This window comes from Physella acuta, unplaced genomic scaffold (genome assembly GCF_028476545.2).
Source record: "Physella acuta isolate Inbredline_101_S28 unplaced genomic scaffold, ASM2847654v3 ptg001351l, whole genome shotgun sequence".
Lineage (NCBI taxonomy): Eukaryota > Metazoa > Mollusca > Gastropoda > Physidae > Physella > Physella acuta.
The window spans coordinates 211,679-237,915 of record NW_026732866.1 but is presented as its reverse complement, the minus strand read 5'-3'; the positions used below and the strand labels follow the sequence as shown (position 1 = coordinate 237,915).

Here is a 26,237-nt window from a genome sequence, read left to right as displayed (position 1 = left end):
GCGTGCCCTTAACAGGGGCTGCACACGCACGCGACACTGTAGCCAATCAAAGTGCTCCAGGCCTCTGACGTCACGGATCTCTTGTTTATGTTCGCTATTTTAAATCTCGTCTAATGGATGTCGCCTCATCGATAGCGTCACAGTATCGATCTCTGCAACCAGTCAAAACAACAGTCGCTGTTTGGGTTTTCTACAGCGGTGTCCTTAACCCTAGCCCAGATTTCGTATACGCCTACTGTACCAAACGAAATTCACTTTAAACCTAATCATAACAAAACGAAGTTCAATTTCAACCTAACCTTAACCCAGGGTTTACGCTTACTGTACCAAACGAAATTCACTTTAAACCTAAGCAAACGAAGTTCAATTTTAAACCTAATCCTAACCAAATGAAGTTCACTTTAAACCTAATCCTAACAAAACGAAGTTCAATTTAAACCTAACCTTAACCCAGGGTATACGCTTACTTTACCAAACGAAATTCACTTTAAACCTAATCCCAACCAAACGAAGTTCACTTTAATCCTAACCCTAACCAAACGAAGTTCACTTTAATCCTAACCAAACGAAGTTCACTTTAATCCTAACCAAACGAAGTTCACTTTAATCCTAATCCTAACCAAACGAAGTTTTACGGCTACAACCCAGATGTCTTTGTTGGTTTTGGTCATTGGATGAGAGAGCAAAAACTTGGGCATTTGTAATCCTCTCATGCGCGATCGTCAGAAAAGAGGCTCTGCCACCTTGTACCTTTGTGGGCATGATGTCCTGTTACGTTTGTGGGTATGATGTCCTGTTACGTTTGGGGTTGCATGATGCCCTGTTACGTTTGTTGGCATGATGCCCTGTTACGTTTGTGGGCAGGATGCCCTACCTCCTTTGAGGGCATGAGGACGTCACCTTTGTGGGCATGAGGCCGTCACCTTTGTGGGCATGATGCCCTGTTACGTTTGTGGGCATGATGCCCTGCCACCTTTATGGGCATGGTGCCCTGCCACCTTTGTGGGCACGTCACATTGCCTCTAGTAGCAAACAACATCAGAACAAGCCCAGAACAAACCTCCGCTAATTTTCTTTAGACATTAAAGACGGGGAATCTGATGATATCGACGATGTTTAAGATTGTCAAGGTCAGCAGGGGCTAAAGGTCAAGATCTAAAGCCCATAGCGTGAGAGGAAGGAGTAAGCTATTGATTAGTGGGAAACGTTGATGGGGAGGGGGGGTCTGAGGAGAGAGGGACATGTCAGGGGAAAGGGGACGACGTGGTGGAGGCAATGGAAATATGATGTTGAGGAGGGGAGGGAGACAGGATATAGAGGAGGGGAGGGGTTGAAAGAACGGCTGGTGCTAATGTGTAGTTGAAAGTATTACGACCGTAATCCGATTAAAGGTGAAGGTCACTGTAAGATGTCTGGGATGAGGATTTTCTATTTTTAGACAGAGGACAGGTGGGGTCATGTAGGACAGTGGTTCTCAATATATGAAGTGCTGGGGTCTTGTGAGAGAGGGGGTCTCAATATATGAAAAGTTGGGGTCTTGTGAGACAGTGGGTAGTGTAGGAAATCGGTTCTCAATACAGGGGGCATTGGGTCTCAAGAGTATAATTGTGTAAGTGATGTGTGTACTTGTGTGTGTGAGGTGTGTGTATTTGTGTATGTGATATGTGATGATTTTGCTGCAACACATAACACAACGCGGAATAACCATCCAATAATTGATTGTAGTATGTATATGTGAGGGTATGAAATGCAACTATAAATATAAAATATGTGAGGCTATGAAAGACAGTTATAAATATAAAAAATATGCAAAGTCACGCTGGCCAGAAATACTTTTTATGATCACAGCATCCAATAAAACAGGACATTAAAAGACAGGCCAGACCTCAGCAGGCATAACAAGACAGAGGTAACGAGACATCGAGACCGCGGATTCCCTGTGAACTGGCCTGCTATAAAGAGGACGCCGGCCATTTTCTTTCCAAGTAAAAAAACATGGACCGGCCAAAAAAAAAGTAAAAAACATGGACCGGCCCAAAAAAAGAAAAATGCTCACCTGAGGTCTTCAACATTTCGATCGATGCCCAGGCCAAGTTATATTGCTGTAGATGGCCGTCAACAAGGGGGTGGGGGGGGGGGGGGAACCAGGGGGGGGTGTTTTCTTGTCGCGGGGACCGGTCACGTGACGGACACATGGGCTCCAAGACAGCTGAGTCAGCTTTATTTTAATCCCAGCATAAGTTTACGTGACAATGTTCTACGTGTACGATGAAATGTTTTCAGATTTTTGTAAAATATTTGTAAAGCGTGTGTTCGTTTGTGAGATTTTTTGTAACATTTTAAAAAAAGATTTTTGATAGATGTTTTTAGAATTACCAAACATATAATGTTTTTAAAAACGCTTGTATAATTTTGAATAACTGCTGGATTTTTGTAGATTTTTTTAGAGCATTTTGTAAAAAGATTGTATCAGACTTGTGTTTGCCTGTACGATTTTTCTTAATATTTTAGGGATCTTTATATGATATTGATATACATTGCGTAAGATATTTTGTTAAAGTTTTGTAAGATGTGTATTTGGTGATGAGATGTTTGTAAAGTTTGTCGTAGAATTTCAGCCTGGTGTGGTGTAGATCTGTGTCAGACGGGCCACTAGTAGGTCAAAGTTCAAGATGGCCTTACCCCCGTCAAACAGTCGTCTGGGACTGGGACAATATTTACACGGGCTGGTAGAAGGGTATCGATGACCCATAGTTCGGGGTGGGGGGGTGGGGGGGGGGGGATGGGATGGAGGGGTCGGTGTCAGACATCTGGTTAACATGTATTGATGGGGACGGGTGATGTGGAGAGGGGTTCGTTGATAGAAGTGGAGAGGGGTTCGTTGATAGAAGTGGAGAGGGGTTCGTTGATAGAAGTGGAGAGGGGTTCGTTGATAGAAGTGGAGAGGGGTTCGTAGATAGAAGTGGAGAGGGGTTCGTTGATAGAAGAGTAGTTACGGGCTGGGGTGTTCAGTAAGTAGGTAGGGATAGTGGAGCGATAAGGCATATGGGTTATTTGGGTGTAATAAAAACGTTGGGGGGTCGCATCAATGTTCCCGTATTGTTAAATAAATATCATTGCATAAGTTTGTTTCATCGGTCTTCAGTATTATAGGTTTTAGACAATAACCTCTTGAACGATAACTCCCAGGACATCAACCTAATTACATTACCCCCCCCCCCTCCCGGACACTACCCCCCCCCCCCCCCTCCGCCAGACTAAAAAACCCGGGATATATAATCAGAATGTGTTCGCCTCATCTCAATGATTTGTCTTGTGTATGTCAAGTCAGACAGACATGTCCTAACTGATTTAATATCTATGAACCATATTTCAAATCTGCGCTATATAACAAAACAAATAAACCTGGAGTGATCTCCCCTAAACTTTCTCGAATATTCTTATATAAAATAACAGGGGATGGAAACTCGGGCTATAGACATGATTTTTAATCCATTTTAAATACTTAAAGTTTTAAAAATAGAATAAAATCTCGTAGACAAATTAATTGCACACCAAGTGAACGCAAATAAAAAAAGCGCATAATAGTGCGCAATATTATTAGTACTTTTAAAATTTACATTAGTTTTTTGAGAAATCGGAAGTAGCGTAAATTACTACTTCCAGTCAACGGAAATTACTCAAAATTTAACAGAAGGTAGAGAATTAGATCTTTTACTTACATGTGAAATTTCATTTATCTATCTGAAATAGTACTCAAGTTATAGGCTTTTAAAAAATTCAAAGTAGGAAAAGTACCACTTCCGGTTATCGGAAATCGCTCAAAAGTTGATACGGATCTACGATTTTGATAAAATACTTATATATGAAATTTCATCAACCTAGCTGTAACGGTACTCAAGTTATCGTGTTTACACACGGACAGACAGACAGACACACACACACACAGACATACGGACAAGATTGCAAAATTATGTTTTTCCGTATCAGTGAGGTGTAAAACGTCGAGATTTGTAAAAATCTCGATTTTTTTTTTTGCACGATTACAATACTTTCTCTATACTACGTATATACGAGAAAGTAAAAAAAGACACGAAAAAAATGAAACAGTTTTAACATACGTGTCAGATGCGTTTCAATTTGCCCAACATACTTTCAAACTGTGTAGTTGATTTTATTATTTTTAAAGCGTATTTTTTCTACCAGATAAAAATATGACGATCGCATTTCGTTCTAATCCAATTGTATAAAAAACATTTCTTTATGAGTTTAAATTTTTTTCAGTACTATCAAAATATATCCCCTTCCCCAGCTGCAAGATATTATGTTATCTACTTCCACCCCCACCCCTTCAGTAATGACTTCCCGAGGGAGAACTGGCTTTATAATAGTGGGTGGGGTGAGAGGGAGGAGGAGTTAATCCACTAGGGGTAGAGAGACTATCAATAACAGAGGCTGGGATAATATTTTAATACTAGTTTAGTGGGGGAGGGGGGGGGGGGTGAGGAGTGCTGTGACTATAAAGCCAGACATTTTGAGGAATAAATAAGAGAACTAATTAAGAAACGGAAGTAGAATCTATCCACATGCTTTTCTAAGGCAATTTTTATCGATTTACGACAAGTATAGAATCTAAAAACTGCTCTACTTTTATTAGGGTTCGTCCAACGTTGTTTAGTTCACAATATTTTTTTTTAAGTTTTGAAGTGTCCCCTGTATCTGATAAATAGGTCTTTAGTAGGGTCCTCTACAGCTAATAAATATGTCAATGCTAATCCATACCCAAAAGTTAATCCAGCTCTTGTTTTCACTAGAACACGAGTAAGTCTCAAGTGAGTCATATAAACAACAGTCGTTACAGTAGTTAGATCTCCACTTTGAGGAGGACATTTGGCGAGCTGAAATATGCAACTGCGCGGCCTGTTCTGTCGGCTGCACCAGCTCATGTCACTTCTGCTCGTGGTTAGACTAGCAGACGATGGCGGTGTTTTCACTCATACAGGAAGTCTCAGAAATAAGCGGGAAATGTGAGAGCTATAATTAGGTGAGGAGAAGATGAATGAAGCCCTGTGAGTAGACGAGGGCTAACGACGATGTTTATCACGCACGGTGGGTGTGGGGGAGGGTGTGGGGGAGTATGGGGGGGGAGGAGACTTTAGCAAAACAAGACCATTGATATTTAATAAGTCGGTGAGGCAGATTGTCCTGTCTCTTCTAAAAATGGTCTGTTCCTTGCTGACTTTCTTAAATCAAGTCAATGGTAGTTATTGTTATTTACGTACGTACTGTACTGTTTAACCATAACCAAAACACTAGACCCATTTTGAAAAAGCTACGGTTAGTAACAGTTCTAAGTTAGGAGCGAGGTATAAACATTGCTTAGCTTCGGCTACTTATATAATAAATCAATTCTCTCAGGATTTTTCGCTCAAGATAAAGTACACATTTTTAAAAAAAATTAACAGTATATCATTATCCACGTAACTATTTACCTCTTTCAACTGATTTAAACAAATTTAGCGTATACTATGATCAACATTCTAGAAGATAGAGTGTGGTTTGTGAAGCTAGCGATTAGGCCGCCATAAAACTTGAAGCAGTCATTACGTGTCGGTGAGGATCGCTTTTGAAGTTTTTATTTTTTTTATTTTGAGAGGGCTGTAATCACGGTAATCACATTACTCGTTACGTGACCAATCTTGACGGGCGATAGATTAAAGGGGCCCCTGTTTACAGGGTTCCAAATAAAAAGGACCCAGTTTTAAAGGAAGATGTCCCTCCATCTCAACTCTATCAGTTGAAGATTCAAATGTTGAGACAGTCAGAAGGTTCAAATGTTGGGACAGTCAGAAGGTTCAAATGTTGGGACAGCCAGAAGGTTCAAATGTTGGGACAGTCAGAAGGTTCAAATGTTGGGACAGTCAGAAGGTTCAAATGTTGGGACAGCCAGAAGGTTCAAATGTTGGGACAGTCAGAAGGTTCGAAGGTTCAAATGTTGGGACAGTCAGAAGGTTCAAATGTTTGGACATCCAGAAGGTTCAAATGTTGGGACAGCCAGAAGGTTCAAATGTTGGGACAGTCAGAAGGTTCAAATGTTGGGACAGCCAGAAGGTTTACATGTTGGGACAGCCAGAAGGTTCAAATGTTGGGACAGTCAGAAGGTTCAAATGTTTGGACAGCCAGAAGGTTCAAATGTTGGGACAGCCATAAGGTTCAAATGTTGGGACAGTCAGAAGGTTCAAATGTTGGGACATCCAGAAGGTTCAAATGTTGGGACAGCCAGAAGGTTCAAATGTTGGGACAGTCAGAAGGTTCAAATGTTTGGACAGCCAGAAGGTTCAAATGTTGGGACAGTCAGAAGGTTCAAATGTTGGGACAGCCAGAAGGTTCAAATGTTGGGACAGTCAGAAGGTTCGAAGGTTCAAATGTTGGGACAGCCAGAAGGTTCAAATGTTGGGACAGTCAGAAGGTTCGAAGGTTCAAATGTTGGGACAGCCAGAAGGTTCAAATGTTGGGACATCCAGAAGGTTCAAATGTTGGGACAGCCAGAAGGTTCAAATGTTGGGACAGTCAGAAGGTTCAAATGTTGGGACAGTCAGAAGGTTCAAATGTTGGGACAGTCAGAAGGTTCAAATGTTGGGACAGCCAGAAAGTTCAAATGTTGGGACAGTCAGAAGGTTCAAATGTTGGGACAGTCAGAAGGTTCAAATGTTGGGACAGCCAGAAGCTTCAAATGTTGGGACAGCCAGAAAGTTCAAATGTTGGGACAGTCAGAAGGTTCAAATGTTGGGACAGCCAGAGGGTTCAAATGTTGGGACAGTCAGAAGGTTCAAATGTTGGGACAGCCAGAAGGTTCAAATGTTGGGACAGTCAGAAGGTTCAAATGTTGGGACAGTCAGAAGGTTCAAATGTTGGGACAGCCAGAAGGTTCAAATGTTGGGACAGTCAGAAGGTTCGAAGGTTCAAATGTTGGGACAGTCAGAAGGTTCAAATGTTTGGACATCCAGAAGGTTCAAATGTTGGGACAGCCAGAAGGTTCAAATGTTGGGACAGTCAGAAGGTTCAAATGTTGGGACAGCCAGAAGGTTTACATGTTGGGACAGCCAGAAGGTTCAAATGTTGGGACAGTCAGAAGGTTCAAACGTTTGGACAGCCAGAAGGTTCAAATGTTGGGACAGCCATAAGGTTCAAATGTTGGGACAGTCAGAAGGTTCAAATGTTGGGACATCCAGAAGGTTCAAATGTTGGGACAGCCAGAAGGTTCAAATGTTGGGACAGCCAGAAGGTTCAAATGTTGGGACAGTCAGAAGGTTCAAATGTTTGGACAGCCAGAAGGTTCAAATGTTGGGACAGTCAGAAGGTTCAAATGTTGGGACAGCCAGAAGGTTCAAATGTTGGGACAGTCAGAAGGTTCGAAGGTTCAAATGTCGGGACAGCCAGAAGGTTCAAATGTTGGGACAGTCAGAAGGTTCGAAGGTTCAAATGTTGGGACAGCCAGAAGGTTCAAATGTTGGGACATCCAGAAGGTTCAAATGTTGGGACAGCCAGAAGGTTCAAATGTTGGGACAGTCAGAAGGTTCAAATGTTGGGACAGTCAGAAGGTTCAAATGTTGGGACAGTCAGAAGGTTCAAATGTTGGGACAGTCAGAAGGTTCAAATGTTGGGACAGCCAGAAGCTTCAAATGTTGGGACAGCCAGAAAGTTCAAATGTTGGGACAGTCAGAAGGTTCAAATGTTGGGACAGTCAGAAGGTTCAAATGTTGGGACAGCCAGAAGGTTCAAATGTTGGGACAGTCAGAAGGTTCAAACGTTGGGACAGCCATAAGGTTCAAATGTTTGGACAGCCAGAAGGTTCAAATGTTGGGACAGTCAGAAGGTTCAAATGTTGGGACAGTCAGAAGGTCCAAATGTTGGGACAGCCATAAGGTTCAAATGTTGGGACAGCCAGAAGGTTCAAATGTTGGGACAGTCAGAAGGTTCAAATGTTGGGACAGTCAGAAGGTTCAAATGTTGGGACAGTCAGAAGGTTCAAATGTTGGGACAGTCAGAAGGTTCAAATGTTGGGACAGTCAGAAGGTTCAAATGTTGGGACAGTCAGAAGGTTCGAAGGTTCAAATGTTGGGACAGTCAGAAGGTTCAAATGTTTGGACATCCAGAAGGTTCAAATGTTGGGACAGCCAGAAGGTTCAAATGTTGGGACAGTCAGAAGGTTCAAATGTTGGGACAGCCAGAAGGTTTACATGTTGGGACAGCCAGAAGGTTCAAATGTTGGGACAGTCAGAAGGTTCAAACGTTTGGACAGCCAGAAGGTTCAAATGTTGGCACAGCCATAAGGTTCAAATGTTGGGACAGTCAGAAGGTTCAAATGTTGGGACATCCAGAAGGTTCAAATGTTGGGACAGCCAGAAGGTTCAAATGTTGGGACAGTCAGAAGGTTCAAATGTTTGGACAGCCAGAAGGTTCAAATGTTGGGACAGTCAGAAGGTTCAAATGTTGGGACAGCCAGAAGGTTCAAATGTTGGGACAGTCAGAAGGTTCGAAGGTTCAAATGTCGGGACAGCCAGAAGGTTCAAATGTTGGGACAGCCAGAAGGTTCAAATGTTGGGACAGTCAGAAGGTTCAAATGTTGGGACAGTCAGAAGGTTCAAATGTTGGGACAGTCAGAAGGTTCAAATGTTGGGACAGTCAGAAGGTTCAAATGTTGGGACAGCCAGAAGCTTCAAATGTTGGGACAGCCAGAAAGTTCAAATGTTGGGACAGTCAGAAGGTTCAAATGTTGGGACAGTCAGAAGGTTCAAATGTTGGGACAGCCAGAAGGTTCAAATGTTGGGACAGTCAGAAGGTTCAAACGTTGGGACAGCCATAAGGTTCAAATGTTTGGACAGCCAGAAGGTTCAAATGTTGGGACAGTCAGAAGGTTCAAATGTTGGGACAGTCAGAAGGTCCAAATGTTGGGACAGCCATAAGGTTCAAATGTTGGGACAGCCAGAAGGTTCAAATGTTGGGACAGTCAGAAGGTTCAAATGTTGGGACAGTCAGAAGGTTCAAATGTTGGGACAGTCAGAAGGTTCAAATGTTGGGACAGTCAGAAGGTTCAAATGTTGGGACAGTCAGAAGGTTCAAATGTTGGGACAGTCAGAAGGTTCAAATGTTGGGACAGTCAGAAGGTTCAAATGTTGGGACAGTCAGAAGGTTCAAATGTTGGGACAGCCAGAAGGTTCAAATGTTGGGACAGCCAGAAGGTTCAAATGTTTGGACAGTCAGAAGGTTCAAATGTTGGGACAGTCAGAAGGTTCAAATGTTGGGACAGCTAGAAGGTTCAAATGTTGGGACAGCCAGAAGGTTTACATGTTGGGACAGCCAGAAGGTTCAAATGTTGGGACAGCCAGAAGATTCAAATGTTGGGATAGCCGGAAGGTTCAAATGTTGGGACAGCCAGAAGGTTCAAATGTTGGGACAGCCAGAAGGTTCAAATGTTGGGACAGCCAGAAGGTTCAAATGTTGGGACAGCCAGAAGGTTCAAATGTTGGGACAGTCAGGGTTCAAATGTTGGGACAGCCAGAAGGTTCAAATGTTGGGACAGTCAGAAGGTTCGAAGGTTCAAATGTTGGGACAGCCAGAAGGTTCAAATGTTGGGACAGTCAGAAGGTTCAAATGTTGGGACAGCCAGAAGGTTCAAATGTTGGGACAGTCAGAAGGTTCAAATGTTGGGACAGTCAGAAGGTTCAAATGTTGGGACAGCCAGAAGGTTCAAATGTTGGGACAGTCAGAAGGTTCAAATGTTGGGACAGTCAGAAGGTTCAAATGTTGGGACAGTCAGAAGGTTCAAATGTTGGGACAGCCAGAAGGTTCAAATGTTTGGACAGTCAGAAGGTTCAAATGTTGGGACAGTCAGAAGGTTCAAATGTTGGGACAGCTAGAAGGTTCAAATGTTGGGACAGCCAGAAGGTTTACATGTTGGGACAGCCAGAAGGTTCAAATGTTGGGACAGCCAGAAGATTCAAATGTTGGGATAGCCGGAAGGTTCAAATGTTGGGACAGCCAGAAGCTTCAAATGTTGGGACAGCTAGAAGGTTCAAATGTTGGGACAGTCAGAAGGTTCAAATGTTGGGACAGTCAGAAGGATCAAATGTTGGGACAGTCAGAAGGTTCAAATGTTGGGACAGTCAGAAGGTTCAAATGTTGGGACAGCCAGAAGGTTCAAATGTTGGGACAGCCATAAGGTTCAAATGTTGGGACAGCCAGAAGGTTCAAATGTTGGGACAGCTAGAAGGTTCAAATGTTGGGACAGCTAGAAGGTTCAAATGTTGGGACAGTCAGAAGCTTTACATGTTGGGACAGCCAGAAGGTTCAAATGTTGGGACAGCCAGAAGCTTCAAATGTTGGGACAGCTAGAAGGTTCAAATGTTGGGACAGTCAGAAGGTTCAAATGTTGGGACAGTCAGAAGGTTCAAATGTTGGGACAGTCAGAAGGTTCAAATGTTGGGACAGTCAGAAGGTTCGAAGGTTCAAATGTTGGGACAGCCAGAAGGTTCAAATGTTGGGACATCCAGAAGGTTCAAATGTTGGGACAGCCAGAAGGTTCAAATGTTGGGACAGCCAGAAGGTTCAAATGTTGGGACAGCCAGAAGGTTCAAATGTTGGGACAGCCAGAAAGTTCAAATGTTGGGACAGTCAGAAGATTCAAATGTTGGGACAGCCAGAAGGTTCAAATGTTTGGACAGTCAGAAGGTTCGAAGGTTCAAATGTTGGGACAGCCAGAAGGTTCAAATGTTGGGACAGTCAGAAGGTTCGAAGGTTCAAATGTTGGGACAGCCAGAAGGTTCAAATGTTGGGACAGCCAGAAGGTTCAAATGTTTGGACATCCAGAAGGTTCAAATGTTGGGACAGCCAGAAAGTTCAAATGTTGGGACATCCAGAAGGTTCAAATGTTGGGACAGTCAGAAGGTTCAAATGTTGGGACAGCCAGAAGGTTCAAATGTTGGGACAGTCAGAAGGTTCAAATGTTGGGACAGTCAGAAGGTTCAAATGTTGGGACAGCCAGAAGGTTCGAATGTTGGGACAGTCAGAAAGTTCAAATGTTGGGACAGCCAGAAGGTTCAAATGTTGGGACAGCCAGAAGGTTCAAATGTTGGGACAGCCAGAAGGTTCAAATGTTGGGACAGCCAGAAGGTTCAAATGTTGAGACAGTCAGAAGGTTCGAAGGTTCAAATGTTGGGACAGCCAGAAGGTTCAAATGTTGGGACAGCCAGAAGGTTCAAATGTTGGGACAGCCAGAAGGTTCAAATGTTGGGACAGCCAGAAAGTTCAAATGTTGGGACAGTCAGAAGATTCAAATGTTGGGACAGCCAGAAGGTTCAAATGTTTGGACAGTCAGAAGGTTCGAAGGTTCAAATGTTGGGACAGCCAGAAGGTTCAAATGTTGGGACAGCCAGAAGGTTCAAATGTTGGGACAGCCAGAAGGTTCAAATGTTGGGACAGCCAGAAGGTTCAAATGTTGGGACAGCCAGAAGGTTCAAATGTTGGGACAGCCAGAAGGTTCAAATGTTGGGACAGCCAGAAGGTTCAAATGTTGGGACAGCCAGAAGGTTCAAATGTTGGGACAGCCAGAAGGTTCAAATGTTGGGACAGCCAGAAGGTTCAAATGTTGGGACAGCCAGAAGGTTCAAATGTTGGGACAGCCAGAAGGTTCAAATGTTGGGACAGCCAGAAGGTTCAAATGTTGGGACAGCCAGAAGGTTCAAATGTTGGGACAGCCAGAAGGTTCAAATGTTGGGACAGCCAGAAGGTTCAAATGTTGGGACAGCCAGAAGGTTCAAATGTTGGGACAGCCAGAAGGTTCAAATGTTGGGACAGTCAGAAGGTTCAAATGTTGGGACAGCCAGAAGGTTCAAATATTGGGACAGCCAGAAGGTTCAAATGTTGGGGCAGGCATCTAGTAAAAATCAACACACACACAACCAATTTGCATTCAATTCGAACCAAGCTAAGAAGGAATATCAGCCTTGGCAGAAGGTGTTTACGAAAATATATGACGTATACTTTAATGACAACCAGACAACCTGGAGCTCCCCACACCCCTCGCTATCTACCCCTACCTTTACCGCTGCTACCCACCCCCCTGCAACACTCCTTACCACCCCATTTCTGAACATTATACTCCCAGCCTGCACTGCATGCAAGCAACTTCCTGTTATTCCATGAACTCTAAAAACATATATCCACTCCCCACAGGAAAATGTATACACCACCCCCATCTAATGTCCCCCCACCTCATTTCCCCGTCCCACAATCTATTGTCCCCACCCTCCAATTACTATGTCCACACTCCCCAACCCCACTACTGCGCCCACCCCTATCTCATGTCCACCCTCCACAACCAAAACACCCACCCAATGTCCACATACCCCCACATATATTACCCCCACCCTCCCACCTACTGTCCTCACTCCCTCCTTACCCCCTAATGTTCCCCCCCCCCCACCCTCCCACACAATCAGCATATCAGGGTTCGAGGTATCGATTCCCCCTCCGCCCTTGACCTATACAAACTTGATTAGCCTTGTTTTAATTAAGTAGCGAACAAACTCCCGCATTGCATGCCACTGTGCAGAAAATTAAGCCATGCTAATTACATTAATTATATGCATTTTTAAGCCCACATTTCTTCGTTAATTAACTCTTTAGATATGCATACTAATAATAAACGATTTTTGTTTTGTAGCGACATTCTCGGTGCAAATTGAGCAGCTCTATACAGAGCAGGATTTGGCACGGCGTCTAAATGTGACGCCGAAAGCGTCACAATGTCCGCGTCAGTACATTGTCCGCGTCAGTAGGACGCGAGATGTTTGCTTACTGCGTACAGTTTAGTATTGACGAGGCAAATGTGTTTTTAACTGGGGAAAAGATATTGTGTGGAAAATGAATAAGGTGTGTCGTTGTGTATGTTGTGTCTTGGTTGCAAGACATTATGTCCGTGATGAGACAGATCGTGTCTTGTTAAGACACCCCTTTTCTTAGACACATTCCGTCTTGTCGAGACACACGGCATCTTGTCGAGACACACGGTCTAGGTGAATCTCCGTGTGTCCAAGTTTAATCTCGCTAAGGTGTGATAACCAGATAAATTATTCACGGGCTGGTTGGTGGGGTGAGCTGTTCAAGGCATCACGGTGTACATCGACCCGGGGAAATATGGGACGGGGGAATTATGGGATGGGGGAATTATGGGATGGGGAAATTATTGGATGGGGGAATTATGGGGTGGGGGAATTATGGGGTGGGGGAATTATGGGATGGCGGGATTATGGGGTGGGGGAATTATGGGATGGGGGTGTTATGGGATGGGGGAATTATGGGATGGGGGAATTACGGGATGGGGGAATTATGGGATGGGGGAATTATTGGATGGGGGAATTATGGGGTGGGGGAATTATGGGATGGGGGAATTATGGGGTGATGGCGGGGGGAAGGGGATTGTAAATGGAGCATTGTGGAATGGTGGCAGAAAATGTGTGGTTGTAGCTGGGAATCATGGGATGTTGGAAATGTGAAAAGAAAAAGTATGGATGTATGCTAGTTGAAATTATGGGTTGGCAACGAGCTAAAGCATTAATAAGATGATGTGTAGTCGAAATCATAGGATGGCAGCTAAAAGATGTAAACAAAACATTCCCCCTTTCTAGACTTTTCTAGCGATAAAAACATTGTGTTAATAGACAGGACTAGGTTATCTCCCCGTCTCCTCAACATCAGCCTCCGACAAGCTATGTAACCAGCGGACAACTTGAAAACAAATACAGCAGTAAATAATCGATAAACGGCCTGAATAGTTCTTACTCGGCCTTGAGACCTAATACAGCAGGAAAAAATGGGATCTGGATCTTGTTGTTGACCGGAGGTAGAGTGGAGAATTGTTGCTTCCCTTTTTGTAATAGGAGTTATCTAACTTGGTGGTCTATGGCGGTACATTAGGGTAATATAGATGGTGGACAATCGCGATACAATAGGGCTATACATAGGTGGACCATCGCGATACATTAGGGCAAGACATAGGTGGACCATTGCGATACTTTAAGGTAAAATATAGTAGGTGGGCCATCGCGATACATTAGGTTATTATATAGGTGGACCATCCCGATACCAAAGGGTAACAGAATAAGCGGAGTATCGCGATACACTAGTTTACACTGGACCACCACGATACACCCGGGCAATAAAACGGATGGTTAGCCAAAAGGGACGGTCTGAATCAAGCTAATAAGTCTGGCTGCTGGGGGCGAGAGTTACCTCCCACTCACCCTACACAACAGGCACCCCCACCCACGGCCAAAACTACAGGCACCCCCACCTACGTCCAAAACTACAGGCACCCCCACCTACGTCCAAAACTACAGGTACCCCCACCCTCCTCCTACATTACAGGCATCCCCACCCACGTCCAAAACTACAGGTACCCCCACCCTCCTCCAAAACTACAGGCACCCCCACCCTCCTCCAAAACTACAGGCACCCCCACCCACGTCCAAAACTACAGGCACCCCCACCCACAATTTTCCTCCTACCCTAAAGTCACCCCTACCCTCATCCTATACTAAATGCACACCCACCTTCCCTTCCTCCAACACTACAGCTAACCCCCCCCCCCCACCTTCCTCCTACCCAAACGTACCCCCACCCCCATCCAACCTTAAATTCAACCCCCCCCCCCCACCTTCTACCCTACAGGCACCCTCACCCACCTGCCACTTGCCCACCCACCCATTCAACACACGTGCCCTAAATTAACTGTCTTAATCTAGTGATACAGTTCCATAAATTACCGACACGTGCAATGTTGTGATCAGCATCTACCTCCCAATTTACAACCAACTGCCGCACAAAGGGTACAATTTATTACAGTATAGACTGACGAAGTATGGTAATTTATCTAAAATAAATCTTCAAACGTAGACATTTAATATTGTGTAACAGATGTAATGACTAAATAGATGTGATAAGTTTGGATTACTTGACATTGTATATCACCTACAGGATACTATTTTTGTACTTGACGAATATGTAATAGTAGGTATGTATTCGTGGCAATCGAAGCTTTGATCAAATGTAAACAAAAATTTGGCTAGAAACACCAATGTTTTGGCGATATGTTGCCGGTAAATATGTGTAGCTTTTAAAAGAATTTATGTTTAAGAATGTATATTATAGATTTTTTTACATCGTACATGATTGTCAAAACTCAAGCGTAATAACAGTCGCAATTATATTAGTTGGTATGTCACTTTTTTATATTCTATAGAATCGACATAAGAGCACTCTACATAATCGACATAACAACACTCTACATAGTCGTCCTAACAACACTCTACATAATCGACATAACAACACTCTACATAAGCGACATAACAACACTCTACATAATCGACATCGAAGCCCCCCGAAAAAATTCTACCGCCCCCCCCCCCCCCCGAACGAAATGAATTTTTTATAATTTATATAGAAAATATATACTTTTAACAGTGTCCGCCCCCCCCCCCCCCCCAACCCGAAGAAAGTCTACCCCCCCCCCCCCCCGGAGAAATAAGTCTGGAAGAAACACTGATCGACATAACAACACTACATGATCGTCATAACAATGCCATACAACCATCATGACTACAACACCCCCCAGCTGGACAAGTCAGAGTACCCGAGAACTAAAATCATTTCATGTATTACGCCAACCCACACCCTCCCCCCCTCCCCTCCCCCAACAACTGCACCCCCAACCCCACAGGTATAAAGTTACAACATTAAAGAGTTGTTTTTTTCCCAACCCATTTGACAACAAACAAAAACACGTATTTAAATGACATTATTAACGTATCTATTCCAAATTATGCATGCGCTGTCCACGTTTAAATTGCAGAAATATGTTCCGGCAACTTTACACGGAAGCTGGTCAACAAAAAGGGCAACATTCAAATAATTGTCTCCATTAACTTAAGCTTAGCCTTAAATGACAACATGGAAGTGGGAACAAATGTAAACAATGTTCGTTTTGTTTTCAAAGTGATAACAGCCACAATTGAAAACTACAAGTTTTAATGCCAGTTGTACGTGTGTTGCAATTAGATGTTTAGATGGAAGAAGATAAAAAACATGGCGCAGCAAGAAATCGATTACCTCGTTGGGTTTTTTTTTTTTTTTGTCTTTTCTTTTCCTTCCATTAGAGTCTTCCACCGATGTTTCCTTTTTCGCTTCAAGGTAATTTTAAAGGGCGCGTAACGGCAATACTGAACGTTGGCCTTAGAGAATGCCTAGGATGGTGGCCTAGGAGGATGATGGCCAGCGATAATGACCAAGACTAATGGCCAGTAATGGCGGCTACAATACACCGAACAATATTGATGACCAAAAATATATAAAACCGCACTTCTCAAATTTTTGGGTAACTAAATCTAATGGGTTGACATTTCTGAATTATAGCCTAGAATATAATTTATGTTTACTAAATTATGGGTCTTGCACTTAGTTCTTTAAGTTTTTGAATTAGCTATATATATATATATATATATATATATATATATATATATATATATATATATATATATATATATATATATATATATATATATATATATATATATATATATATGTATGTATAACTTGAATGTGCAATAAACGATGTAGAAAGAAGCCGTCAACTGGCCGCTAGGTTCCAGACCCAGCTAAAATATTCCAGCCGTGATTTCTCCTCAATGACTCTCTGTCACTCGCCTGCCACCGTGACCTACATTTCGACTGACCAGAGAGTGACCATCGACTTCCAGCAGATGGACCATCGATTGACTCGCTGGGTCCACCACTCGCTCCACCCATTAATATATCAAGTGGTCATTTGAACAGACAGCGGCCATTAGAGTTGGGAGCTGACTGGACTGGCCAATGGCCATCGTTAGACCGGGCAGCCATTAGAGCACTCGACGCAACCAGATTTCATTCACAACGTGCATCCTCCAACGTCATCACTAGCATCAGAATAGACGGAGGTGACCTTCAGGTTTTCTATCTTTTTTTTTTCTTTCCTTTTTTCTCTTTTTTTTTCTTTTTTTTCTTCTTTTTTTTCTTTTTTTCTTTTTGTTTTAGTTGAAACGAATAAAATATCGAAATGACAAATGCATTCGTCTACTTCAACTTTAATCATTTAACTCTTACACTAGTGCGTGTTGGCGTGGTGTGCTGATAGAGACCTAGACTACCAGCCCAAAGTTATGGAGTTCGGATTTCGGTCAGGATTCGAAACTTCAGAACGTTCCTGAGTTCACCCAGCTCTGACGGGTACTTGACACACGTTAGGGAAAGTAAAGACCGCTGGATATAGCATTGACCACATAATCCCTTCATATTCCGATGTCAAGAAATACATGTACTCTACTTCTGCCATAAGGGTCTGAAAGAGGAACTTCACTGATTTGTTTATAAACATGCTGCGACTCACACAATGATAAAATGGAACAGTGTGTCTATGCTAGCACTGCTCAATGAACATGGAGGCGAGACCTTGCAAATAGAAGTCGGATGTCTGACTAGAAGTATCTTACAGGCAGACAAAGGAGAAGACACGTAAGACAACGCCAAAGGTAAAGAATGCTGGGATATACTGGGAGATGCCAAATACACAGCCGGGTGGAGGGTTAAAGGTGGAAATAAAACCAAGTCAGTTTAGAAGTATCTAAACGAAATGTGCCACTAGACAAATAGAGATATTTACTTTATTTGAGCGATGGTTTGGGCAATCGTTACACTACATACTTGGATAACAATATTTGGATAATAATATTTTGGTTCAAACTCTAAGCACCTGTCTTTGGACAATATTATCTGGACAACTATCTCTGAACATCTTTAACAACCCTTAGGATGAAATCAGACATATATCTTTTCGCAATAATCAAGTCACATTTTTTGAACAAAATTTTTGGATTTATAGTTTAACTCGACAAGCTACTATAAACAGTCAACATGCCTCCTAAAGAATAAACTCTTAATTAAACCAAATGCATCCTTAAAAATCTTATTAAGAAGACGGTATCACCGAGACGAATATATAGTAAAAAAAAATGTAATGTATTACTTCCGGGTTAAAGAACGGTAACTTGCAACAGCTGCTTTTAAGTAAATGGAGGTTAATTAAGAAATTAGATTGATATCTATACACTTTTAAAACAGTGTCAATACACTGACCTAATTAATTTGTGCACGAGTGAAGTGTGACGTCATGGACTACATACACGAGTGAACTAATTCGTCATAATTACAAACTTTCGTCAACGAATAAATGAACAAATCTGTTATGTTTTTTTAAAGAAACTCAGAAGTATAAATAAACAAATATGTCATTGGCGTCAATATTAAAAACATAATTTAACGGACGAATGAATAAACATGATATAATTTTTTTTTAAACTGGCTCGTGTCTGTAAGACGTACCTGAGTCTACTCAGCTCAGATGGGTACCTGATTCAAGTTGGGGAAATTAAAGTGGCTGGTAATAGTGCTGACTACACTATCTCCTTGTATGGTTAGGTCATTGGAATAGATTAACTCTACTTCATCTGCCCCATGCGTCTTTGGGCACAAACGGAAAAAAGATGATGATGCATTTAGAAAAAAAAACTTCGTAGAATAAATGAACAAATGCGTCCAAATGTAAACATTTTTAAAAAAAAAGAACATAAATAATGGTTAAGTGATGTTACTTAAATTCCCTGTTTGAACTATCGACTATCGATGTACTAGCGAGCCACAGCCCAGCTTCAAACACAACAAGAAATCGTGTGGAGTGGATTCATTAGAGCGGCATTTGTTCTTCAAGAATGGATGTCTAATTTCGTCTCTTTACGTCATGGGGTTTTGTTCAGTTTCGTCCTCTACGTCATTAGGTTGCGTTAATTTCGTCAGGTGACGTCATTAGGTTGTGTTCAATACATAAATGTACGTTCGATTTGTGTACAAATCACTTAAGTGCTACTTACTCCCCTTTTCCACATGTCTAAATTAAAACCCAACTCTTATAACAGTTTGAGGTATATGAACATGAACGAGCCCGTCATTGCTGTCCAGTTGGTCAAGTGTTAAGCTCAGGACAGTGGTCAGCATGACACCAACCTGTCGTTGGAGCCGATAAAAGCAGTTTCTTCCAGGCATCTGCGCCCCACTACCCCCAAAGTAGGTCTACCGCCCCGAACGAAATAGAATTTATATACCAGGAAATATATGGGCGTCATGACATTATAGGAAATATATGCTGCGTCATTAGAAATATATGCGGCGTCATAGAAAATATATGCGGCGTCATAGGAAATATATGCTGCGTCTTAGGAAATATATGTGGCGTCATAGGAAATATATGTGGCGTCATAGGAAATATATGTGGCGTCATAGGAATTATATGCGGCGTCATAACATCATAGGAAATTATGCGAATCAAGTAAAATCGACGTTGAAAGATGAACATGTTTGTATCAACATCAATACGACACAGATGTGTGGAATACAGATATCAACCAACAGATACAGATATCAAACAACAGATACAGATATCAAACAACAAATACAGATATCAACCAACAGACACATATATCAACCAACAGATACATATATCAACCAACAGATACAGATATCAACCAACAGACACATATATCAACCAACAGATACATATATCAACCAACAGATACAGATATCAACCAACAGATACATATATCAACCAACAAATACAGATATCAAACAACAGACAGATATCAAACAACAGACACAGATATTAACCAGCTGAAGGAAAACATGCAAGAGCAACAATGTTTTTACCAACGTTCAACTTTTGAAAAATGTTCCTAAATTATCTAATACTAATGATGGGTCTTATCAAAATCAATTAGGTTGGAGAGTTTAAAGTTTTATGACAGTGTAGGTTCGCACGAGCATAAACCTGTATGTATGTTATAAACCTGTATGTATGTTGGGGAAGAGGTGGGGCTGTGGGGTGTGACTATTAAAAATTTCTAAATAAATAAAAATGAAACCAAGCAGGTGTTTAGCGGGCATAACAAATTGGGTCGATGAGCTCAAGTAATTAATTAGCATTCACCGCAGGTGTGAGTGGACGGTGAGTTATATTGGTTAGTTGTGTGTATTAAAGTATAGGAGTGTGTATGTGTGTATTGACGCTATTTTGTATTGGTTTGTTGTGTGTAAGTGCGAATGTTGGTATGCGTGTATGTGCGTATGGGAGTGTGTGTGTTTATATTGATGCTATCGTGTATTGGTTTGTTTATATATATATATAGATATATATATATATATATAGATATATATATATATAGATATATATATATATATATATATATATATATATATATATATATATATATATATGTGTGTGTGTGTGTGTGTGTGTGTGTAATCTTATGTTTTGTTATATTGGTTTGTGTGCATGTGCGTATGTATGTGAGTACATTTATGAGCGTGTGAGCTGACGGTATGTTGTGTGCATGTACGTAAGCATATGTGAATATGAATGTATGTTGTTTGTGTGCGTGTGTGATTGTGAGTTGACGGGATGTTGTGTCTAAGTACGTAAACTGGTACATGTGTCTATGTGTGTGTATGTGTGTGTTTGTGTGTATGTGTATATATGTGTGTGTCTATGTGTGTTTGTGTGTGTTTGTATGTATGTGTCTATGTGTGTTTGTGTCTATGTGTGTGTGTGTCTATGTGTGTTTGTGTCTGTGTGTTTGTGTGTCTCTGTGTGTTTGTGTGGATGTGTCTATGTGTGTGTCTATGTGTGTGTCTAGGTGTGTGTCTATGTGTGTGTCTATGTGTTTATCTATGCGTGTGTCTATGCGTGTGTCTATGTGTGTGTCTATGTGTGTGTGTCTATGTGTGTATGTGTCTATGTGTGTATGTGTCTATGTGTGTTTGTGTCTATGTGTGTGTGTCTATGTGTGTGTGTGTCTATGTGTGTGTGTGTCTATGTGTGTGTGTGTCTATGTGTGTGTTTGTGTCTATGTGTGTGTTTGTGTCTATGTGTGTGTTTGTGTCTATGTGTGTTTGTGTGTCTCTGTGTGTTTGTGTGGATGTGTCTATGTGTATGTCTATGTGTGTGTCTATGTGTGTGTCTATGTGTGTGTCTATGTGTGTGTTTGTGTGTCTATGTGTGTGTCTATGTGTGTCTATGTGTGTGTCTATGTGTGTCTATGTATGTGTCTATGTGTGTGTGTCTATGTGTGTATGTGTGTATGTATGTGTATGCGACCACCAAATGTTTCACAAACTATCTGTAGTTCAACTAATTTCAACAGTTGATACTGCCCGTTACAACCTATTTTTTTAAATAAATCAGAGATGCGATCTACTTCATCAATCTGTTATGTGTTCCTATCATTTAGCTAAAAAAGTAAATTAAACAAATACAGAGTAGCTTGCATCGTGTCAAATCCTTCTGTCCAGCGTATATTTGATCTCTATACAAAAACCAAAAACACTACAATATTAAATCAAGAGACGACTTACCGTATTGATAAAAAAAGACCAAATCCCGTTTCGTGTTTGAAAACAACAATCGCAATAATTCACGCGAGTCACTGCTCACTTCTCACACCTACCCCCACCGCACATGTCTGCTCCTTCACGTCTGCTATTGTATCCACTAGCAAAGAACAATAACTCCGTATGTAGCCTACACGCTCACCACAGTGTTCACACTGCCGAGGACACACACCCGCAGGACGGGCGAGTATTGACCTCTCGTGTAATCTAATGTATGTGGTATCGATTCCTTAAGCGTGCTCACATTCCATTAGCCCTGGCGAGATCAATACCAGCGCTACCGTGGGCCGTCACGATTACGCACATAGATTTTTTTTTCACCTTTTTCATAACTAGCCCAGTAAAACGTTTTGTTTTTGTTCAACGTTTCTTTTTAGCTGATGTAAAGATTTCACAAATAGAAACAGAAATGTACGTTCATCTACTAGTAATGTTACGTGAAATATAAACGTAAAAAAAAGCTAGAAATAATAGTTGTGAAAATAGACAAGAAACGGTTATGCTACACATAAACATTACAGATGTCGGGTTATTAAAATGTATATACTCACAAGAGCTTCAAGCAAAAAATTACTAATCAATACACAATTTTATTTTATGCTGAAAATTCATTATTTCTAAAACGAAACCAGAATTAGATTTATACAGTAATACCATTAAAGTTAGTTATGTAAAAATAATGTATTAGCCGTTTAACTTTGATGAAAGTAAATTTATTTAAATCACCGCGGATTAGTAAATACGTACGGAAATTTCGCAATGTAAAAATTGGTAATTTGCCAGGTATTAAGCAGAAAAATGAAAATTAGACACGACTTATGTTCTTTCTTTTAAGTCTGGTTGATCTTTCCAAAGTTACATCAACCGACAGTTTTGTTTTGTTCTAGATCAAATTTGATAGTTACAACAATGTATTTGTTTTAGATCAACTTTGATAGTTACAACAATTTATTTGTTCTAGATCAAATTTGATAGTTACAACAATTTATTTGTTCTAGATCAACTTTGATAGTTACAACAATTTATTTGTTCTAGATCAACTTTGATAGTTACAACAATTTATTTGTTCTAGATCAACTTTGATAGTTACAACAATGTATTTCTTCTAGATCAACTTTGATAGTTACAACAATTTATTTGTTCTAGATCAAATTTGATAGTTACAACAATGTATTTCTTCTAGATCAACTTTGATAGTTACAACAATTTATTTGTTCTAGATCAACTTTGATAGTTACAACAATGTATTTGTTCTAGATCAAATTTGATAGTTACAACAATGTATTTGTTCTAGTTCAAATTTGATAGTTACAACAATGTATTTGTTCTAGTTCACGTTAAGAGACCATTTTATTTTCTCCAAGAATTCCTAAATTACAGCACTGCGCTTTTAAAGCATCTCAGCCTACACAAGATACGGAACAGATGCACGTTCCCAATCTAACATGCACCTATCAATACATGCACACACACGAATCACTGCTGGAAGATATTGAACAGTTTATTTGGCCCGTATTCTAGGCTATCGCGGAGTTTTCCCAAAAGCTATTAATAGAATTAGGGGCGGATAATAGTGCACGGATCAGCAGTGAGTAAGGTAGACAACTTGATGGCAAAGTCACTTTGAGGAATTAAAAGAAAAGGATGAGTGCATCATAACCTACTTAACGGATCAGGAATGGAGGTAGACGCTAAAGCCAGACATTAACAACCTCTGCGCCTGCGCAGTACGATTTATGTTGTTTATCGTAAGATTATATATATATATATATATATATATATATATATATATATATATATATATATATATATATATAATGTCTGTGTGTATCAGTATGTATGTCTGTATATGTGTGTATATGTAGAAAACCACCTTTCTTCTGTAAGCTTACCTATTTCATGTCATTTAGACATCCCTAATAGATTGTTTACCAAAGTCACCTCACACCACACATGCATAAACCAACCCTCCAAATCCTGATATTTTAAATCTATGTGTAGGACGTTCAAATTATCGATTTCCGGTTTCTAAGATTCTTCTTACCTCTTAAATTTTTTTTTTCAAACTCGATTTACCTGACAGGGTACAGCAGCGTAGTGTGGGGGTGGGGGGGGGTCTAGCCATTCCTTGTAAAAGTGTAGATGTGTGCCTGTTTCCTTTTACCCAAACACTCGGCTATCTATCAGGCTACCAGACGAAGGCGATTGGAACCCATGTTTTCATTGAGCAAGGTCTGTAGATCGTGGATTAGGCAAACAGATTGCGATGGCAGATCGGGATAACAGATTAAGAGAACTAATTGGGATTAGAGATTAGGAAAACTGATTGGGATAAAAGATTAGGAGAACTAATTGAGATTACAAATTAGGAGAAATAATTGAGATTACAAATTAGGAGAAATAATTGAGATTACAAATTAGTAGAAATAATTGAGATTACAAATTAGAAATGATTGGGATTACAAATTAGAACTAATTTTGATTATAGATTAGAATAACTAATTGGGATTACAGATTAGGACAACTCTTTGGGATAACAGATTTAAAGAACTCATTGGGATAACAGATTTAAAGAACTCATTGGGATAACATATTTAAAGAACTCATTGGGATAACAGAGATTCAAAGTATAATGTGTGATACCATATGTATTTACCATACTAAAGCATCGGACCTAAACTACACTGGACTAGTAGACTGGAGCCAGAAGTCAGAAATGTCATACTGGCATCGTTAAACCGTTAAATGAGGGATATGATTACTCAGCCTCGTTTTCCAAGCCACTCAGTACATGGAACATTATACGGCCAGGTGTGTGACGTATTAAATTATACGTGGTACTCACATACAAACATATGCAAGTCTACAAAATATCGTAGGGTTGGGGGGGGGGGATGTGAGAGACGCAGAGAGAAAGGAAGAGAGATATAGAGAGAGCACTGAAATTTTCATATGATAGTACTTTGTCATTTTACATTAAATATTTTTAGAGACGCCAATAGACGAAAAAAAACAACGTTAGATGTTTTATAGCGAAATGAAGAAATAGTGGACTAGTGCGTACCATTTTTCTTAAATGTAGATTCGTATTCATACATAAAAAGCCATTTACAAAGCCAGGGTTTTGAAAAACAGGAAAAGAAAGCAGGTTTTTAAAAAGCCAGAATTTCCAACCAAGCTAAAAGAAAGCCGGTTAAAAAAGCCGGTTTAAAAAAGCCAGTGTTTCCCACAACTCAAGCTTAAGACGGTGCGTGTAGGCATGTGTTGGTTCATTGATTATTTCAAGTCTCGCGATCTGTGGACGGGCAAGTCAGTTCTACGGGCGCTAGTCAGCTGGCAGGAGGCTACAGGCAGGCTGGCTACACGCAGGCAAGCTACAGGCACGCTGGCTACACGCAGGCAAGCTACAGGCACGCTGGCTACACGCAGGCAAGCTACAGGCACGCTGGCTACACGCAGGTTACAGACAGGCAACATACAGGCAAGCTACAGACAGCATCTACATGTAGGTTACAGGCAGGCAACATACAGGCAGGAAGCTACAGACAAGAATCTACAGGTAGAAAGCTACAGGCAAGCTACAGACAGGTAGTGTGAGAACAAGACAAATACAAGAGAGAATTTACACTTTGGAGAGACATCTATGAACAAGCTAATAGCCTATATATTGTACCTGTAGTCTACGGAGAACTGGACTAATTGGCCACAAGAACTCTAACATAACAACATACACCAGCACATGCGTGTTTTCTTACAACAAACGTGTGTAACATAAGATCAACACTACCCTACACACGCATACACCACTCACATATTTTACCCACCCCCCTACCCTACTTCACACCAACCCTAACATATCAAACTGGGTCATAATCGATCCCCCACAGGAACCAGAGTTCAATAACAAACATCACATGACTAAATCACTCACGCCTAGTTTTGACATTTTTCACTACCAACCCAGCCATAACTTGCCAGTTAATATCTTCATAAAAAACAATAGAAAATTCGAGAACACGAAGTATTTTAAACAACGATAACTCTACTCACCCACAATGGCGATGCTGCTGTTGTTTAGACAATATAAGCTAGCGAGGAGAAGAGTGGCGAATACTTGAGAGAAACACGGGCATATCCAGCAAGGAACACACTCGCGCGCGACCTTAGGTGAGCTACAGACCTACCTTCGAGCAGGGGGAGGGGGAGGGAAGGCGGTTGAGTGAGCGACTCAATAAATGCGCGTGCGAGCGCGTGTATACAAAAAAAAATAACAGCTCACGTAGTTTGGTGAGGTACAGTTAGGTCGTAGATTTACCTGCAGAAAGCGAGGACCAGACGAGAACGATGTGCAGCGCGCGCGGGTTGCCAGAACAATGATCCGATTTCTGGCCAAATTTATTTTATTTCATGTACACATTGAAATTCCACATATTTTTGGGGAGGTTTTCTTCTGCCTCTCCCCTCTATTTGTGGGGTAAATTGTTTACGATTTGTAAATGTTTTTTATCCCGTTGTCTAAACGCGACTTAAAATAGAAACGACAAATAGACGGTCGATGCGGGGTGATTGTAAAATATTAAAAACGTGCGAAGTGGTAACACTTGGTTTAATAGGTCGGAGTAAACTTTGTTGTAATTCGTGTAGTGTTA

The 26,237-nt window shown here is 41.1% G+C and overlaps 1 protein-coding gene across 1 annotated transcript in view; it reads right to left on the bottom strand.

The window, feature by feature from the left end:
* LOC131926921 (junctophilin-2-like) overlaps positions 1-25,888 on the bottom strand; it is a 32,864-nt gene extending 6,976 nt beyond the window's left edge. The window contains exon 1 of the mRNA XM_059282514.1: positions 25,639-25,888. The gene's annotated coding sequence lies outside the window, so the exon portion shown is untranslated. The remainder of the gene's footprint in view (positions 1-25,638) is intronic.
* Positions 25,889-26,237: the final 349 nt, after the last annotated feature.